The following is a 20,705-nucleotide window of genomic DNA, read 5'->3' on the forward strand; positions in this document are numbered from 1 at the left end:
CAGCGAGCCCCGATTAGCTTGGGCTCCTCGCGAGCACTGGTTGATGTCAGGTGCAGCGCCATTCCCCAGCCCCCTGCCGAGAGGTGGTGCGCTGCTTGGTGCCCCGCCCGCAGCCCCCGAGGCGGAGGGCGAGGTGGACCGAGCATTCGAGCTCGAGCGCGGGCGGAGTGTAGTTCGTCACAAGCTCTTCCAGGAGGCAATGGGCGCAATGAGGCGACTTGGTGAAGAGCTCGCGAGTGTAGACTCGCGCCTTGTGGTTGAAGGTCTCCGGTTGGCGGAGGAATGGCAAAGGCTGAGGGTGGCTATCAACCTCGGCCGTTTCCAGCGCGATCTTGACAATGCGAAGGCTGAGGCGTCTCTCAAGGTTTGCCGCGAGGCTTGCTCCCGAGCCTTGGAGGAGGCTCATGAGGCCGACCGCCGTCGCGAGGTCACGGAGAAGCGCGCGTGGGAGCTCCACGCCTGGAGCGTGTCCTTAGAGCAGTAGGTGGAGGCGCGTAGAGCCGCCCTTGCATCACTGAGGGGGACGCCTGCCGAGGAGAAAGAGGTCCAGAAGCGCGAGGAGGCGTTGGCGCTGGAGGCTGTGGAGCGCAGCCTCGAGCTTGAACAATTGGAGACGAGGGAACGTCAAGTTACCCAAGCAGAAGATGTCGTCCGGGTTCGCGAGGCCAGGGTTCAGGAGGAGGTGGACCACTGGGTGGCCGAGGTTCGCGCAGAACTGGAGGGAAGGTATGACTTGAAGTTGAAGCTCGCAGGTACGGAGGGTGCGGGCAGGGCTGCTGCCCTCAGGCCCATGTTGGACGAGACTGACAGCCGTGGGGAGGCCACGGCTGCTGCCCTGGTCACGGAGCAGGCGGACATGGCCTCCGCCCGCGCCGAGCTGCTTTCTCTTCGGAAGTGGGTCGATGACGCCCAGGCCGTCGCACGGCAAAACAGGGAGGAAGTGCTCCAACATCGGACATTGGAGCGCGAGCATCCTCCTACGCTTCAAGATCTCCGGAACAGGGCCAACACCGCCCTGGGCTACATCTGCGACAAGAGCGCTCCTGCCCCCCACTCGAATGACTATGCCAGCCACCTGACCTTCTTTACTGACGTGGTGTCGCGCCTGGAAGCCCGGTCTGACAGGGCTCGCCGGCTCGTGGAGGAGAGAAGTCGGGGCTTGCTCGAGCGCGCATTCTCCCGTGTCTTTAGTCACCTCAGGAACACCTTCCCCAACTTCGACTTTGACGCCGCCATTGCCCCCGTACCGCAGGCCGTCCGGGGCGATCTGGCACGGTGGGTAGAGGACAACGTGGACGCGCTGGTCAGAGCCTTTGCTTCTGACGACGACGCGGTGGTGGTCGCCGCAGATGAAGGCGACGTGGTTGATGACGGCGATGGAGGCATCGCGGAAGGCGGCGATGGTGCCGGCGAAGACGACGACGACGCGAGTGACGCGTCCGAGGGCGATGTATCGAGTGACATATCTAGTTGATCCCATGTCCCCCTGTCGTTTTACCCTATAGGCAAAAACTCGGGCGTGGCCCTTGGAAAACTTCTAAGAGCATTTTAAGAGGGGGAGGCCCTCATGTAAGTAGGTTGCAGCCTTTACTTTCCTATGCGGTATTCAATCTGTGCCCTCGTGGACTCATGAGTCTGGGGGCGAGTTTTCCATCGTGGTTTACATTAGTCCTCGCCAGCTTCGAGTTGGGTCATGAGGCGATGAGTTTCTGAGAATCCTGCGGAGTTGTTGCCCCGTCAGAAGGGACCCCACAAGAGGTGAGCACCAGTTGCAGCGCTGGCGCGCGCTTGGCACGCGCACGCTTTGTGCAGTCTCGCTCGCGAGGAGCTCGTGAGGGGAAGGCGACGGACATGAGTCCTAGATGAAACGAGATCCAGAAAGCAAGAAACAGCTCGAACGAGAAAAGGCACACCCTGCGTGCATCGATAAAAACTCGGCTTCAACTTAAATCCAGATCCACAAAGCAAAGCTACAGAAAGAGAGATCCAAAGCAAAAGGCCGCGTCCGGCACCTAGTCTAGTCTTCTGGTCTTAAGTCTTCTCACCAACGCGGAGCTAAGTGCTGCCACTAGGCGTGGGAGGGAGCCCCAGGGCCTAAGGCCAGCACCCCTGAGACTCCGGGGCGTGTACAGCCCCAACTCATTATTACGTGAGAGTGTCACGGGCGGCGAGCTTCACAGGCACTGGGCCTTCTTCACAGGTACCGGCCTTGCTTCATATCGCCAGACGGGAGCCCTGCCTTGCGCCACCCTTGACCTCCTTTGAGCTGACCGGCTACCAGGACGACACAAAAGAGGGAAAGGGGACGCCAGCGGTGCCGTCGGCGACCATAGGTCCTCTGCCGGGGGAAGGGTCGTCGAAGCCTCCCCGACAGAGGGCCTACCTCCGGGTGTCCCCTGGCTTCGCGCGTTGTGGGGAGGGGCCTGGCTCCCGACCCCTCTCCTGCAGCCCCCAACGTGATCCCCCTGCTGGCAGGGAGGCCGCCGAGCTGGGGCCGTCGGCCGTTGTGGTGATCTGTTCCTCCTACGACTCATGGTTAGCGTAAGCTTGCTCCTGAGGGATTAGGGGTACCCTGTAGTGGTTGTAGCACACGCGGTCGTGGTGGTTCCCTGGCGGCTCCTGGAAGGCTTCGACTCCTAGCGCCCCTTCTTCCCAATCTTCTCCAACGAACGAGCCGGGGTCGTCCTCCGGTGTGTACTCCTGGTCCGTCATGCGGGGCACGTAGGCTTCCGGGGCTGTTACCCCGAACACCTCGCCGTAGTGCCCACACTCCATGTTGCCTGGCCCAGCGTGGCATCCTGAGGATAGTAGCATGGCATCTCGTCGGGACCATGGGGGGCGATGCTCGTGCCCGTGCTTGTTGCGGGCGGTATGGGAGCGGCGGAGCCCCCGGCGCCGCCGGCCGCGCTGGTGTTGACGAAGCCCCCATGCGCGCCCGACGGTCCGAGGTTGCGGCGAGGCCCGCCATGAGTCCCCATAACGGCCTGAGAAGGGAGCCGATAGCAGAAAGGCGGCGCTCCCGAGGCCGCCGCGTCCAGCAACTCAGCAACGCGTTCCAGCAGCGCCTCCCGGCCGCTCTCCATCAGCCGGCACCGCAGCAGCTCCCTTGCCACAGTGAGTGCTGCCCGCATGTTTGCCTGCTCTCGCCGCGAGTGCGGCGCCGTTGCCGCGGTGTGGCTTGCTGCCCTTGCAGCGGCTCGTACCTGTCATGGAGTGAGGGTGGACGATGCCGGCCCGCGCTGCTCGCGCCCCGCAGCGTTGGATGACGCCCGCGCCGCCTGGAGCGCGGGGTCAAGGTTTTCATGAGCGGGCGTCGTCGCCCGGGCCGGCCAGGCTGCCCAGCGGTCGGCGTCAGCTCTTGGGTCGCCGGACATCTTGACCGTGGAGCATCGGCATGTCGATCGTCGAGGAAGAAGCTCTGGCGCACCCCTACCCGGCGCACCAAATGTCGGATGTGGGGTTCCGGCAAACCCTTAAGGTTCGAACTCTGGGTTGCGCGCGAAGTCTTTCCCTCCTACAGATCTATGCCCTAGCTCACCAAGATCTCGTGGACGAACTCGATGGACTCGCAACACAGAAAGACACGAGATTTATACTGGTTCGGGCCACCATTGTGGTGTAATACACTACTCAAGTGTGGTGGTGGCGCATTGCCTCTTGGGCTGATGGTGAACAGTACAAGGGGAAGAACAGCCTCCTGAGGTTGAGGTGTTCTTGTGCTCAGTGAACTTGTGCGGGTGAGGACTCGATGGGTTCGAGACCTGAGGAACCTTCCCTCCTACTTTGGTGGCTAGCTCTACTTATATAGGCCCTGGTCCTCTCCCCAAATATTGAGTGGGAAGGGAGCCAACAACGGCAGGCAAATTTGAAGGGGGACAGCTAGTACAAGCTATCCTGACAAAAGCGGTCTTCGCCTGCAAAAGGCTCTGGTGGTGATGCCGTCTTGGGCTCCACGATGACCTCCGTCTTGCCGTCTTTCTGGTCTTGGTCTCGTTGCACCGATATGTCAACCTTTGCCTGATGCGTCGGTACTCCTTGCCTGCGCTTGCCTCCTTAGCACCAAAGAGGAAACAAGGACGCTGCATGCGCTGGCGCCTGCCTGGCGCCCGCCTGGTGCCGATCGTCATGGCGCACGTCACGAGAGCCTCGTGAGGTTTGCCTCGCCTTGATATCTCCGCTCCTCGTGAGCCTCCCTGACCAGGCCACTCCTGAGGAGGTCTTGTGTCATTCACCTCGCGAGGCTTGGCCCCTCGCGAGGGTCTTAAATGCTTTGTTGATGAAGATGGGCTGTACGGCCCACTGGCTTAGCCACGCCGTGGGCCGCAGGAAGGCAAGTCTAGGGAACCCCGTTCCCAGAACGCCGATAGTACGTATGCACGAGTAGGTGTTCGAGACCCCACCTGTATGTACATACGTGGCCGTATTGACTTTCTTGCACCCTGGCCGCTGTAAGTATGTGTACATGCTACGTGCGTGTCTGTACTACGACATGGGAGCGCCTCTAGTACGACACGTGCCCTTCCTTGCACGGCCACCATTCATCAATGCAGCCTGCACACAGACCGATCGTATGGATGTACACGTTCGCAAAAAGAATGACAACGCTACGTACGCTTCGACCGGGTGGGTCCCGACTGTCGGGCACTTCCTTGCGTGCGAAGATGTAGCTGGTGGGTCCCAGAAGTAAGGGGGAAATGTTTTTTTGTGAAATACGATTGCCCGTCCGGTGGGTCCCTTCTGTCAGGTGGAGGAATCATTATTTTGCACATAATAAGGAGGCACTTCCTTGCTGCGGCCGTGGACCCAGCTGTCAGCATCTCCATGTATAGTACTCTTCCGATGGAAGTCGTTCATTGACCACATTGACCACACCGCACCGAGAGCACCAAGGCGGTGGACGACGGCGAGGCCTAGGAAGGGGACGACGCGGAGCCGGGGAAGACATGGCAGTGGATGCCCACGCGAAGAGGAGTACGAGGGTTCACTAGTTCGGCTGCGGTGTGAGGCTGCCGTCGACGCAGGGCCTGGCCAGCGGTGGGAGTAGTAGGGGCAGTGAGGCGTCCACGGCAGCACAGCCGGCCACGGGAGGCAGGAGCAGGCGGCACGACCGGCTCTACTTTGGGCGGATGGAGCAAGAAGACCAGAGGTTAAAGAACCACTACGGCCGTTGGATGGACATCGTACGGTCACTTGAGCTAGGATCGTTCATATTGACTAAGTTGACAAAGCCCTGCGTCCCCGTCAACTTAGTAGGCCCACATGTCAGCCTCCCACTATGCTGGGTCCCAGCTAGCAGGGGGAGTATTCATTTTTTTTGTGCGTAATGAGGCACTTCCTTGCGTGCGAATATATAGCTGGTGGGTCTGACCTGTCAGCGGGGGGAACATTTTTTCGCGAAATACAGAGGCCTTTCCGGTGGGTCCCAGATGTCAGGTGGAGGAATCATTATTTTGCCGTAATAAGGAGACATTTCCTTGTGTGCGGCCGTGGACCCAGCTATCAGCCTCTCCACGTACAGTCCACGTCCGATGGATGTCGTTCGTTGACCATGTTAACCACGGCGCGTCGAGAGCACCAGGGCGGTGGACAACGGCGAGGCCTAGGAAGGGAACGACACAGAACCGGGGAAGACTCGGCAGTGGTTGCCCACGCAGTGGGGAGTACGAGGGTTTATGGGTCTGGCTGCCGTCGCCGGAAAATAACAGGAGGTGTGGGTTAGTAGAGGAATGGCCTGGCCAGCAATGGAGTAGGGTGGGGCGGTGTAGCCTATGCGGCAGCACAACCAGCCACGGGAGGCGGGAGCAGGCAGTCCCATCGGCGCTGGTTTGGGCGGCTGGAGCAAGAAGATCAGACATTGAAGAAGCAGCGTAGCCGTTAGAGTAACATCCAATGGTTACTGCTGCTACAATCGTTTGTGGACTAAGTTGACATAGCCTTTCGTACATGTCAACCTAGCAGACCCGCAAGTCAGCCTCCAAATCTGTCCCAAACAGCATACAGCCCGAAATTTCTAGCCAGATTCAAATTAATTTAAAAACTAAACATACCTTAATTTAAATCCAATGAAATTTTACCCGCACAAAAACAATGAAATTTAAAATATCAAAATCCGAAAGAAAAAAGTATTTTGGAACTAATTGCCTCACTACTAGGGAAAAGCCTAGCAGCTGCGCGGGTTTTGGGTGTATCAGTACCGCGGGTGCCCGCGCTCCTGATACGGCGCCACAACTAACTTGTAGCAGTAGCGCGTGTTGACACACGCTACTGCCATACATGGTTAGCTATAGCGTGCATTGCAGACAGCGCTACTACTAATTATCTGTAGCGGGTCTTATACCCTACGCTACTGCTATTACTTTCAAAAACAAAAAAAATCTCGATCCCGTGCATGTTGGTCAATGGCAGCAGTGGTTCGATCTAGCGACGATTGGCGTCGCTGGAGGCATGAACGGACAGCAGAAGACCAGATCCGGCGGTGGCTGTTGGAGAGGGCCTGTTTCTATGGCAGAGCCAGGCCGCGGCGTGGGGCTCCTCTTCCCGACCATGCCAGATAGCTCAGTGTCGTCCATGGCGACGACCTGCACGGGCATGGACATGGGATGGTGAGCCAAACCGGTTGGAGAGAGAGAAAAGGAAAACCAAGGGAGAGAGGAAGGTGATGGAGGGAACAGCGGAGCTAGTCACCGGTGGTGAGGTGCTCTGGTGTGCTGGCGCGGGGCGGCGGCCTCCTAGACGTCGGTGGAAGACCGGCGAGCTCCTAGACGCCGGTGGCGCAAGGTGGCGGCCTCTTTGGGCGCCACGGAGGAGGATGGGCGCATGGGCAAGAGGTCCATGTGAGAGCGTATGGAAAGTGAGAGGAGAGAGTGGCAGAAGAGAGGAGGGATTTGGGGGAGGAGACGGGGATTCGGCCGAGGATATGGTGACTTCACCTACCTCATACTTAGTAGTAGCAAGGGCTATAAAACCACGCTACTACTATCAACTTAGTTGTAGCATGGGTTTGTACCCCTCGCTACTACTATGGCATGTCTCGGGGGGCACGGTAGAGATCGCTTAGTAGTAGCGAGGGTTAAAAACCCGCGCTACTACTATCAACTTAGTAGTAGCGAGGGGTAAAAACCCGCGCTACTAGTAAGTAGCTGTCGGATGTGGGGTTCCGGCAAACCCTTAAGGTTCGAACACTGGGGTGCGCGCGAAGTCTCTCCCTCCTACCGATCTACGCTCTAGCTCGCTAAGATCTCGCGGATGAACTCGACGAACTTGCAACACAGAAAGACACGGGGTTTATACTGGTTCGGGCCACCATTGTGGTGTAATACCCTACTCCAGTGTGTTGGTGGTGGACTGCCTCTTGGCCGATGATGAACAGTACAAGGGAAGAACAGCCTCCTGAGGTTGAGGTGTTCTAGTGCTTGTGTAGTCGAGGATGATCTGAACTAGTTCGGGATCAGTCTCCTCCTACTGTGGTGGCTAGTCCTATTTATAGAGGCCCTGGTCCTCTTCCCAAATATCGAGCGGGAAGGGAGCCAACAACGGCGGGCAAATTTGAAGGGGGACAGCTAGTACAAGCTATCCTGACAAAAGCGGTCTTCGCCTGCGAAAAGCTCTGGGGTGATGCCATCTTAGGCTCCACGATGACCTCCGCCTTGCCGTCCTCCTGGTCTTGGTCTCGTTGCACCAATATGGCAACCTTTGCCTGATGCTTCGGTACTCTTCGCCTGCGCTGGCCTCCTTAGCACCAAAGAGGAAATAAGGACACTGCGCGCACCAGTGCCTGCCTGGCACCCGCCTGGTACCGTTCGTCATGGCTCACGTCACGATGGGTGCCTTGTTGACGAAGATGGGCCGTACAGCCTGTTGCTTGGCCATGATGTGGGCCGTAGGGAGGCAAGTCTGGGGACCCCCGTTCCCAGAACGCCGGCAATAGCCCCCGGGCTTGGCTTCGCGGCGAAGCCAAGGGTCAAGTTCAGAGCATGGCAGGCCCAAAAGCCTGCGGCCTCGGTTGATGCGTGGCGGTTGATTGGACGTGGGCGTCTCCGCTTCCCCGTGCTGCCTCGGCAACTGCACGACTTGACAAGTCCCTGCGACATGCAAGGAAAACCATCATTACCTGCGATCGTGGGAGACGCCGGTTGGCCTTCTCTTGCTATAAATGGGGAGGGGGGCAGAGCCCCCGTTGCCCATTTCTTCCTCCCTTGCTTGCTTCTCGGCTCCATTGCTTGAAGTGCCATCGATGGTGCCACGAAAGAAGTTCTCTACCCCCGAGAAAGGAAAGGCCCCTCGCGAGGGCCTTGGTTCCCCGGCGCCCAAGCGCGGCCGCGGCCATCCGCGCAAGCGTGCCGCGACCCTCGCCGTGGCCCACCGTCGAGGTGGCACCGCGGCACGCGGAGGGGATCGTCCCATCCATGGTGGTTCAACCGATGAGGGAAGGCGCGCGATGGTGGCGCGGCCTCCCCGCCCGTGCTTCCATTCGGCTGAGGTGTCGCCGTAGTTCGTTGTCTGGTCGGAGAGCTCGGCTGGTAACTGGCTCCAACTTTCGGGCTTCTTCCCCGGTGAACTGTCGGCCTCTGGTCCGGGCGGGCTCTGGCTGCCGGGGATGGCTGCTGCAGCAGGGCCTCTTGGGTTGCGGTCGAGACTTCTGCCGTGGGCAACATAGCCCTGGCCCGCGGCTGGCAGACGTTCGCCCGCGCGCGTGGCCTGGGCAGGCGGTGCACCCTCCACTTCAGGTACGATGGTGAATCGACCCTCTATGTGAGGGTGTTCGAGGAAGATGGTTGCCGCGCCAGGTGCTGCCCCGAGACGAACGACTGTGAGGAGGTGCTCGGCCTTGGTGATGGTCGCGATGAGGACGAGGGCTAGCCTGCCTTCGGCGGCGACCGCGTCTCCTCCAGCTACGGTGGCTCTTCCTCCGATGACAGCTCCAGCAGTGGTGGCTACGACTAGCCGTCGCGCCCGCTTCGAAGGAGGCAGCGGGTCATCTCGTCGTCGCGCCTCCGTGAAGCGCGAGGAGGGGTCTGGCGAGGCTCGGGGCGTCGCCACGGGCCTGCCTCTATGGATTGCTGCAACGCTGCTTTGCTTAGTTTTTCTTTCTTTCCTGCATCGGAAAACGAAACCAGTATGGGCCCAGAGGGGCGTGTATCGAACTGTGGTTCTTTGGTTAATGCACTGTGCGTGTCGTTCCCATGCCGTGTTGTTGTTTTGTGCAAAAGATAACTTAACCTGGTGCGTTTGGGACGCCCTTTCCCTCACGTGGTGTCTGCATTGCTCGGAAAGTGCAAAAAATTCATTAGGAGGTGCACTAAAGGATTTGCCGTCCACCCAAGCCTTGACTTGGCGCCTTGTATCGCGGTACCCGAGGTGCACGGATTTAGGAGAGATGTGCCAGCTTCCAGGCTCGAACGAGGGTGGCTCGCGAGAAGGCAAAGAGAAGAGAAATGCTCGCGAGGGCGCCGCCCCTCCTGAGGTATGCGAGAGAGAGAACACGACAAACTAGAGCCGAAAAAAGCGGTAAAAGGCTAGGGAACCAAATCAGCAACGAACACCAAGAGCAACTCTGATTAAGGAAAAGCGAGCCAACTATGGAAAGCAAATGAAAAGCCGCACCCGACACCTAATCTAGTCTTCAAGTCTTCTCACCAGCGCGGAGCTAAGTGCTATCCACTAGGCGTGGGAGGGAGCCCCAGGTCCTGAGGCCGGCGCTCCTGAGACTCCGGGGCGTGTACAGCCCCACTCATTATTATGTGAGAGTGTCACGGGCGGCGATTCTTCACAGGCACCGGGCCTTCTTCACAGGGTCTCGGCCTTTCTTCTCAGGCTCTAGGCCTTGCTTCATGGATAGAACTTCCGGAGGTGCTGGATGTTCCAGGCGTTCTGGATGGGTATCCCGTCACACGTCTCCATGCGCGCCGCACCCGGCCTGGATACATGGACGACCCTGAACGGGCCCTCCCACATGGGCGAAAGCTTGTGCAGCCCTTCCCTAGAGAGGACCCGCCTCAGGACGAGGTCACCCACCTCGAGCGTCCTGGAGTGGATGTTGTGGCAGTGGTACCGCCGCAGCGCTTGTTGGTACCTTGCTGCCCTCAATGCGGCTTCGCGTCGGCGATCCTCCCCCAGCACGAGATCCATCCCCCGCATGGCACGAGATCTCATGTCATCCTGTTTTTCGTACATATTACATCCTCCTATCATGTGATTGTGTAACATCAAAGTTCAGTTCGTCTGTACCACGCATCAATTTGTTCTGAAGAACTAAATTGTTATCCGTTTTTCTTGACGGCTTGACTTAACATGGCATAGAGAAAGAGAAAGCAACACAGAACGACAGGGAAAGGGAAGCGGAAGAATCCTGCAGATTCTGCTGGTACTGATGGTGCAATAGAAGGTCAAAGTCTAGCGGAAAATTGTACCGACAGGGTATCCCGTGCTACACGAGCTGCAGAACAAGACAAACAGAAACAAATAGCTGCCACCAAACAAGCAGAGACATCCCTAGTTGTTCCAACACCTTCCACAGTACCACCAGCTGCATGATTTACTCGTTGGTCAACTCAGCTAGCAGCACGTTCCCAAGCTCCCTTGCCACCTGACACTACTTCCGAAGCACTCTTGACACAAGATGAGTTGGCAAGATCAGATGAAATTTGTGAGCTTCGACAGCAAGAAGGTAGTTGCTGGAGTCAAGTTATAGTTGCATGCTTCTTTATATGTAGTGTCACAGTTTGATGTACACTAACACTTCCTATGTTTGTTGTTGGACTAGCACCTAGGCGCAAGAGGAAACAAACATCAGGGATAATGCTCGATAGGTTAACTAAATCTAGAGGAGGAAGAATGGAGATCCGTTTTGAGGCAGGTTTAAAAAGGCCATGTGATGCTACAAAGTCAGCCAAGTTAGTATCAGAGGCAGCGGTTGCTGTTAGGTGTCATGTACGTATCCTCCCAACATGGATTCAATACAGGAATGACAAAGACGAATCCCAGTTGAACATCTTCCTCGACCATTTATCTATAAGTATGGTTATGTATGGAAAATAGTAATATCGTCTTGCTCTGTCCAATACTTTATAGGTTGCTGATAATGAGACTCCCATAATTTTCAACATATGAGGTTCAAGTTGGATAGCCAAGATGATGCAACCAGACAAGCTTGCACCCATGTTTTCAAGTCTGCTCTGTGACAGTATCGGTATAACTTGAGGAAAACCCACTTTGAAGGCAAGGCTAACAGTGAACTTGCCAAAACATCTGCAATGGAAAATATACCGGATGAAGACTGCACAAGCCTCGTTAAACACTGGTCCAATCCGAAGTATCAGGTACATTATATATGTGATCATATCACATGTAGAAGTCCTATTTATGCTTGTGCCACACAAATCTATCTTCTTGTAGGTGAACTGTTCAAAGAACAAGGCCAACCATACGAAAGTGAAATTCCAATAGACGACAACATCTCGTAGCTATATTGCACACTACGAGGCTCTTGTAATTAGTTGTTGTGTCACTCTTTTCGCTGTACCATATTATCAGATCTATATTGACTTGTTCCAAATGCAGAGGTAAGCCCACAAGGACCAAAAAGTACCTGAACCAAATGTTGTGGAAATCTTCAAGGATTGTCGCACCAGCAAGACGAAGGGCATGACTACACTAGTCAAAGCCGCTGTTGTAAGAACATAATCCTCATGCCTTCTAACTACTACTTACTCTGACTCGTGCCTTGAACTTCATGGTTTGCAGCCAATGTCTATTACTCTTTTCAATTTTATACACAATTGTCTTAGCGTATCATTGTACCTTACAAGGTTTAAAAGAGAGGAGTGATGTTCCTTTGATCTTGACCTGTAATCTAGTCCCGTGCTGGACTTGCCCACACAACGTTACAATTGCCTGTTTGTCTGTTCTTAGTTGTTTTGTGATATGAATGATGTCATATTATGCTTACCGTATTATAAACTTTGTCTCTTTATCCTCAGCTGTCAATACAATGTGAAGAAATAGACAATACATGAGCCATGGTACTGTCGGGTGGTTGGTGCGACATATGCCAAGGGATGGCTTATCATTGTGGGAGCCAATAAAACGTCGCCGGTGCTCGGAAAAGGGATGAGGCGAAGACATGCACGCCGGCGGATCTTACCCAGGTTCGGGGCTCTCCGAGGAGATAACACCCCTAGTCCTGCTCTGCGGGGTCTCCGCATGATCACTAGATCGATGAAAGGTAGCTACAATCGCTCCTAAAGCTATTGAGATCAAGGGAGAAGAAGAACAAGGCTAGCTCTTGCTTCTCTCTATCTATGGTGTGTGTGTGTGCTATGCTTAGAAGCAAACTATGCTCAGAGGCCAACCCTTTGCATGGGTGCTCCGGGGGGTTTATATAGGCCTACCCCCCGGGGGTACAATGGTAATCCGGCTGGGCCCTGGTCCCAGCCGTCAGTGTCTACGCTCGCCGGCTTCTCCGCCGGCTGCTGGGTTCCGCCGGCTGCTGGGTCCCGCCGGCTGCCGGCTACTTGGTCGACAGGCCGGCCCCACCGCCTAGGGTCTTGTCGGCGGCTGCTTACTGTAGCCGCGCCTCTGATGACGAGGGCTTTGTCGAGGTAAGCGTGGCTACAGTGGGCCGCCTCGGGGGCTCCCACTGTAGCCTTACCTCGTCTTGTCTCCTTAATGGGGCTCCTGCTTCGAGGAAGGGAGTAGCCGGCTTCTGGAGGCCGGCTACGCTCTTGGCCGACTGGGAAGGGCCGGGCCGCCTTCGTGCCTCTCTCTGGCTGAAGGGGCCCGCCGCCCGCGGGCCGTACGGGAGTCGGTCGTGGGTGACGTCGAGGCCAGCATGGCTACAGTGCCGAGCCGCACGGGAGACGGCCGTCCCGTACGGCCTCCTGTAGCCATGCCCGCCTCGGGCTTTGGGGGTAGTGGGCCGCACTGTGGCCATACCCCGTCGTGTCGCCGTTATGTGGGAACAGCTTTGGTGGTTATGGTCTCGGCCGGCTCCTAGGAGTCGGCGTCCTTCTTGGCCGGCTTCTTGGAGTCGGCCACCCCGTAGTTGTCCCGGGGAGGAGTTGGTGAGGCTGGGTCGCCTTCCGGGTGTCGGCTTCAGAGGTAGCCGGCCAGGGAAGGCGGCCCAATGCTCGGAGTGCTTGGAGGCCCGAAGGCCTGATAATTTTTTCAGAAGAACCAGGGGCAGTCGGTTAGGCTACCCGTGGCCATTTACTCCGACAGTAGTCCCCGAAGCTGATTAGGCTTCGAAGTGGAGTAGGGGTTGAGAAGCTCGATCAGCTTCCTATTGTGACAAGCCGGCAGCTGGGAGCCGGCCTTGGTCAGGCGCGCCGCCTGAGTCGAAATCTTCTGGAGTCGGAGGGCGGGAGCCCGCTGGCATGTGCATCAGGCCGCGGGCCGGCCACGGGCCATCGGCGAACCACGTGGCCGGAAAGCCTGCCAGCCCACGCGCGTGACGGGACGTCGCCGCAGGGAGGGGGCCATCCACGTCCGCGCCTCGGCCCAGGCCCGGATCCTTTGTATCCCGAAACCGCCCGCATGTTCCGTGCGGCAGTTTCGGCTCGCATTCATGCGCAATAATCGCGAGACGTGGGGGGAGTGGGCGTAGTTAATCCCACGTTCCCTCCCCACGTCCGGCCTCTTCGGCCTCGTGAGGCTATAAGTAGGGGGAGGTGGAGGGCGGCAGGCCCTCGCACGCTCCTCCTACTTCCACCGTCTTCTTCCTCTTACCAGTTCTTGCGACAGCGCCTCGCCGCCGCGCTCTTCCACCGCACGCTCCTCCACCGCCGTGCTAGCTTTCGCCATGCCTCCCACCGTAGAGCGGTTTGGCGGGGATTGGGACGGCTCCAACGTCCATGACGACCACGTCGACTTCCTCCGCGACACGCGGCGGCTGCCCAGCGTGGACAAAGTGGAGGTCCGCCTCGCGCCGGAGAAGGTAATCTCGCCGAGGCCGCAGGAGGGCAAGCGGGTGGTCTTCCGCTCGCACTTCTTGCGTGGCTTCGGCCTGCCAGTGAGCGCCTTCTTCCGCTCCTGGCTCGACTTCTATCAGCTCCAGCCGCACCATCTCACCCCCAACGCGGTGGTGCTGCTGTCCGCCTTCGTCACCCTGTGCGAGGGCTATCTCGGCGTCCTCCCCACCCTTGAGCTCTGGGGGGAGTTCTTCTAGTCGAAGCTGGGCACGCGCAGTAAGGGCGTGTCAGCTCACACAGGCGCCTTCATCGCGTCGCGGAGATCGGCTGCCGACAACCCGTTCCCCGTCATCACGTCATCCAATCGGTGAAGAAGTGGCAGAAGTCGTACTTCTACGTGCGCAACATCGCTCCACGGGGCGACTACATCAACCTGCCGGCTTACGTAGCCGGCCCACCGGCGGGCAGGCTGCCCCAGTGGTCCTTCCGGCCTGTGATGTTGTCGCCGGCGGGAAACGCCGCCATCGCCCGACTGCGGGTGATGGTCCAGTCGGAGGGCCTGACGGGGCCCGACCTTCTGGCCGCGTTCGTCACGCGCCGGGTTCTTCCGCTCCAGAGCCGGCCTCATCTGATCTGTCAGATCAGCGGCCAGCTCGATCCGAGCCGAATTTGCACCAAGGAGATGCCGCGCCATGAGGTCGCCTACATGGTGAACTACCTTGCGAACTGCGAACTCACCGAAGAGTGGCAGTTCGGCAAGGAGCCGTATAGCCGAGCCAATCCGCCGCCTACGGTATGCTCTCCCTGTGTCTTTTTCTCTCTCTCTCAGCCTTGTTGCCGAGCATCTCTTGGCCGACTCTGACTTAGTCGGCTTGTTCTTCGACAGAGCCCTCTGCTTCGGCCGGCCGGCGGGTCAGACGCGGAGCGCCGCTTCGTCCCCGACTGGACCGAACATGACCTGGAGGACCCCAACCTGGGGGCGGTCCATATGGACGACGACGTCGAGCCAGGCGGAGGCCAAGCCGGCGGCGAAACAGGCGGCTCCGGGTTCACTGCCACCTTTGACGACTGGCCGGACGAGGATGAAGCCGAAGCCGTCCCGCGCCGCCAGCCGGCATCTGGACGCGGCGCGGGCTCCTCCGCCGCGCAGCCTGCTCGGGGTGGAGGTCAGAAGCGTCGCGCCGCCCAGGGCTTGTTCGGCAGCCGAACAAAGAAACACAGAGGCGGGGCGGCAGCCACCAGACGGGAGGAGGCGGCCGCGAAGGCGGCTCGTTTCTGCAAGGTGGTGAAGCAACCGCAGACCGTGTCGGCGTAAGTCCGAATCTTTCTTTGTGTACTCTCTTTCTTTCTTTTCTTTGGTGGTTCTTGAAACCTTTCTCTTTTTCTTCGACGATCAGAGCTCCGTTGTCACTTGAGCGGGTGGCTGCCGGCTCCGTCGTCGAGTCGCCAAGGGGCTCTGGGAGCACCACCCGCCGCGTGGACCCCCGCGCCGACCTCCAAGAGGCGACGGAAAGGAACGCGTAGGAGGCGCGGGAGGAGCAGGAGGCACGGGAGGCGGAGGCACGGAAGGCGGCCGTCGCCCAGGCGGCACGGGAGGAGGAGGCGGCGAAGGCACTCGCCGAAGCCGCAGCCAGGGCCCAGGCAGAGGCTGAGGCCGCGGCGGCGGCGGGGGAGGTTTTGATGGTCACCCCGCTGCGCGTCATGGCGCCTGGGGGCCTGGAACCCTCGCCAGGGGGAGCCAGCGGCGACTAGCCGGGGCCGGGGGGAAGCGGCGACGGCGTCATCATCTTGGGGAAGGCGCCGGAGCCGACCCCGCCAACTGGGGCGGCCCAAGGCGGCCAGCCTGATCCGCCGCCTGCACAGTCGGCGGAGGGCGAGCCGGCCGCGAGGGCTGAGGTGGCGGTCCGGGTGCCGCCGAGCCGGCGTGCGGGGAAGGCCGCGTCGGAGCCACAGCCGGCCGTGGGCTCCAGCTCGTCGGCCCGAGACGCGGAGGCGGCCAGCGCTACCTCAGGGTGGACGCCAGGCGGAGGGATAGCCGTAGTGAACGTGGCTGCACAAGACGTCCGGACCCGGCTCCAAAGCCAAGCCGCGGCGCTGAGGCAGTTCACCGACGAGTTCCTCGCAACGCGGGCGGCCATCCGGGTTAGTATTCCCATCTTGTTTCTTCTTGACTTTGCTTTTTTCTTGATCTTGATTTCTTCCGTGGGGGCGCGTCAGCGCACCCACTGGGTGTAGTCCCCGAGTTCCGAGTCGGCTGCTGAGCAGGCAGCTTGGAACTTCTTGGAGGTTTTGTCTTTGCTGTTTTTGTTCTCACTTCGGTCTTCTGTCCATCTTGCAGGACTACCACAACCTTCGAGCGGCCGCCTTCAACTCCCAGGCTCGGGAGCAGACTCAGAAGACCGCCGACCTTACTGAGAGCCGAGGTACGTGACTTGATCTTTATCTCATGTGGGGGCGCGTCAGCGCACCCACTGGGTGTAGTCCCCGAGATTCGGGCCGACTGCTGAGCAGTCGGGTCGGATCTTCCTTGACGATTTCTTACTGTTCTTCTTCTTCTTCCGACTTTGTAGCGGCCAACGCTAGTCTGAGGGCACAGCTGGGGGAGTCCCAGACTGCTCTTCGTGCCAAGGATGCCGAGCTCGCCGCCTTGGTGCAGGAGCGTGACCGCCTGGTCAAGAAGCTGGCCGACCAGGAGGAAGGCCACAAGGCGGCGCTGAAGGCTGCGCAGGATCGCGAAGCCACTGTCCAGGCCGAGTTCGAGACGGAGGCGGCTGGCTGGGCTGAGGCCAGGCAGACTCTGGTCTCTGGCTACGGCCAGATCGAAGAACTGGTTGACGGTAAGCCGCCTACCTCTCCGTCCTTTCTTGCTGTCTGCCACTTTGGCTTGCTTTCTGATTTTGGTGTTCTTCTCTTCCTTTCTTCTTCTTTGCGTAGAGTATTTCCCTGGCTATTCGACTGCCGCCAACCAGACCATCGAGGCCCGTCGCCAGGCGCGGAGGCAAGCCGGCTTTGAAATCTCGCCAACCGCCGGCCGCTCGCTGGAGGAACAGCTCCTGGCGATCCAGGCTCGCATCCAGCCGGCTCACTGGCTGCTCCGCCGGCTTCAGCGTGCCGGGCCGCAGGTCTTGGCCGCCCTCTGGCACGGCCAAGTGGTCCCTCGCACCCCCAGTCGGACCGCCGACTGGCTGGAGGTGGCAGTGGGCCGCTTCGAGGCTTGGAAGGCCTCGGCGGCTCGCTCCGGCGCCAGGCGGGTGCTGGAGTTCGTCAAGGCATGGTATCCCGGCCTGAGCCTGGACCAGCTGGCTACCTGGCGGCAGCAAGCCGACACGGAGCTGGAGCCGGCGCGGCCGAACATCATTCGGCGGGCTTCGGCGATCGCCGACTACACCGACACCAGCGTCTTCGCCCCCGAGGTGGACGACAATGGAGTCGCCCAGCCGGAAGAGTGGTTCGGGCTGGACCCGGCGTACGGTGAGGACTCGGCGGAGGAGATCGACTCCAGCGACGAGGGCGAAGAGGAGGAGGAGGAGGGTGAAGACGCCGAGCCTGCTGGTGGAGTAGCCGGCCAGCCTCAGTCTGACCGCGCCTCCAGCACTACGTCGCGCGCCTCCACGCCTCCTACCGCAGGTGGTGGGCAAGCCGGGGCCCGCTAGTCGGCCACTCCTTCAGCCGGCGAGGCTGCCTTCACCGACCAGCTCGGCCTCCATGTCGCGCCCTAGTCTGCCGTCCTTTGCTTTTCCTGTCTTGTTACTCTTTAGAACAATGTTTAGTTAAATTCGCACAATTCCACCCACTGGGTGTATTCGAACTTATGTCTGTTGCCGGCCTGTTGGCGGCTTTATGTATATATAGCTTATGCAATTGGCCTTTCCTTGTACTTTTGCTTGTTGTCCTTCTGCTTTTTCCTTTGCCGCCCTCCCTTGGTTGCCGCCTCCCCAGTCAAACAGTTGCTCTGCAATCTATAGCCGGGGGAGTGCCTGGCCGATGGGGGAGGGGGAAGTACTTTAGCTCTGCTGGACTAAAGCTTTTTTAGGAAGCCGGCCAGCCGGCTGCTCTGGTAGCCGGCAGGCATGTTTGGAGGCCGTCTCTTTGCTATATAGGTTCGTTGTTCCTTAGCCGTTTTTCGTGTGGGCGTCCTTTCTGTCTTTCCTCTTGCTAGTCGGACAGTTAGTTCTTTGAGCTGCGACTTTCAACAAGAGAGGACTCGGGAGCCGGCGCACTACTTTTCTGACTTTAGGAAAAACTTTCGATATAGCTCAAGGCGGCCAGTCCCAGGGCCGACTAGTCGAACCCGGAGCCGGACAAAAATTCAAAATGTAATAATACATTCATGGATATGACACTCGTCATTCATAGATAAATAAAAGGCAGTCCCCGAGTACTGTTCGGGGGGCCTGTTGGTTTGTACTTAATACAAAAAGGGGAGCGTGATACATACTGCTTTTCAGCTGTAAAATCGTCTTAGGAGGTTTGCGTTCCATGGTCGCTCCGACTCCTTGCCGGAGTCGTCTCTCTTGCGTGCTCTTGGTTTTTGCGCGTCGATCAAGTAGTAGGAGTCGTTGTCGAGTGCCTTGCTGATGACGAAGGGGCCTTCCCAAGGGGCTGAGAGCTTGTGCTGGCCGGCTGTTCGCTGGATCAGCCGGAGCACAAGGTCGCCCTCTTGGAAGGATCTTGGCTTGACCTTGCGGTTGTAGTAGCGGCGCAGCCCTTGCTGGTAGATGGCAGACCGGCTGAGGGCTAACAGCCGGCCTTCTTCCAGTAGGTCGACGCCGTCTTCTCTTGCTTCTTTGGCTTCCTCCTCCGTGTACATGGTGATCCGAGGCGAGTCGAACTCGATGTCTGTTGGGATGACAGCCTCGGCACCGTACACGAGGAATAATGGAGTGAAGTCGGTTGACTTGTTAGGTGTAGTGCGCAGACTCCAGAGGACAGCCGGCAGCTCTTCGAGCCAGCAGCCGGCCGATCGCTCCAATGGTACAACCAGTCGGGGCTTGATGCCGGAGAGGATGAGTCCATTTGCTCGCTCGACCTGGCCGTTTGACTGCGGGTGGGCAACGGACGCTAAGTCCAGTCGGATGCCCTGTGTCGCGCAGAAACGTGCCAGTGCTCCTTTGGCGAAGTTCGTGCCGTTGTCGGTGATGATGCTGTGCGGCACGCCGTACCGAGTAGTGATGTCGGTGATGAATGTTACGGCAGTCGGCCCATTGAGCTTCTTAATCGGCTTTGCTTCAATCCACTTTGTGAACTTGTCCACATCAACAAGTAGATGTGTCAGGCCACCGCGGGCTGTCTTGAAAGGGCCCACCATGTCCAGTCCCCAGACGACAAAAGGCCATGTAAGGGGAATGGTCTTGAGGGCAGAAGCCGACAGGTGTTGTTTGGAACTAAAAACTTGACATCCTCTGCAGCTCTTGACTATTTCTTTAGCATCCTCCAAGGCAGTCGGCCAGAAGAAACCATGGCGGAAAGCCTTGGCCACAAGGGATCTTGAGGCTGCGTGGTGGCCGCATTCGCCTTGGTGGATGTCTTTGAGGATTGCCACTCCTTTTTTTTGGCTCGACACAACGCTGGAAGACTCCAGTGATGCTGCGCTTCACAAGCTCTCTGTTGATTATTTTGTATGCTGCGGCTCGTCGTTGCACTAGTCTTGCTGAGATCTCGTCAGCCGGCAGCTCTCTGCTGACTAGGAACTTGAGGATGGGCTGGGCCCATGAGGGAGTTGTGACTTCTTCTTCTGTTAATGTGGCCACCATGACTCAGGTGGGTGGGTTGGGTGTTGCATTGGAGTCGGCCACCGCTTCTTGTGTCGTTGCAGTCCCCGGGCCGACTGCTGCAGTCCCCGAGCCGGGTTCTGAAGTCGCCGGGCTGGGTGCGACTACGGCAGTCCCCGGGCCAGTCGTCGAAGTCCCCGTGCCGCCTGCGGGATTTCTCCAGTCGGATCTGGCTGTTTCTGGCGCAGGCGGTACGAAGATGGAATCCGACTCTGGAGACGGCTTGATGGACGGCTTGAGGAGGCGCTGGAGGGAGACGCCAGTCGGTATGGCTTGTCGGGTGGAGCCGATCCGTGCTAGGGCATCTGCTTGGTCGTTTTCGGCCCTTGGCACGTGAAGGAACTCGCACCCTTCGAAGTATCCGCTTATCTGCTGGACGAGGAAACGATAGCTCGCCATGTTCGCGTCCTTGGCGTCCCAGTCGCCAGATGATTGCTGGACCACCAAGTCTGAGTCGCCGTAGCACAGGATCCGGCGTATGCCGAGTTCTTTGGCTAGCCGGAGCCCGTGTACGAGCGCCTCGTACTCGGCGACGTTGTTGGAGGCGGCGAACTGGATCTGCAGCGTGTACTTGAGCTTGTCGCCTTTGGGAGAGGTGAGGACGATGCCGGCTCCCAAGCCGGTGCGCATCTTAGACCCTTCAAAGTGCATCCGCCAATGGGCAGAGTCGGGAGCCGGCGGTAAGTACTGGGTCTCGGCCCAGTCGACGAGGAAGTCGGCCAGTGCTTGCGACTTGATGGCGGTGCTGGGTTGATAGAAGATCGTGTAGGGCGCCAAGGCAATGGCCCATTTGGCCACCCAGCCGGATGCATCCCGGCTACCTATGATCTCGGCAAGCGGGGCAGTGCACACGACCGTGATGGGGTGCTCTTGGAAGTAGGGCTTCAGTTTCTTGGCAGCGAAGTACACCCCATAGCACATCTTCTGGTAGTGCGGGCAGTTTTGCTTTGAGCTGGACAGTACTTCGCTGAGATAGTACACCGGCCTCTGGACCAGCTGGGCTCGGCCTTCCTCCGGGCGCTGGACC

Source organism: Aegilops tauschii, chromosome 6, assembly GCF_002575655.3.
Source record: "Aegilops tauschii subsp. strangulata cultivar AL8/78 chromosome 6, Aet v6.0, whole genome shotgun sequence".
In the NCBI taxonomy this organism is placed as follows: domain Eukaryota; kingdom Viridiplantae; phylum Streptophyta; class Magnoliopsida; order Poales; family Poaceae; genus Aegilops; species Aegilops tauschii.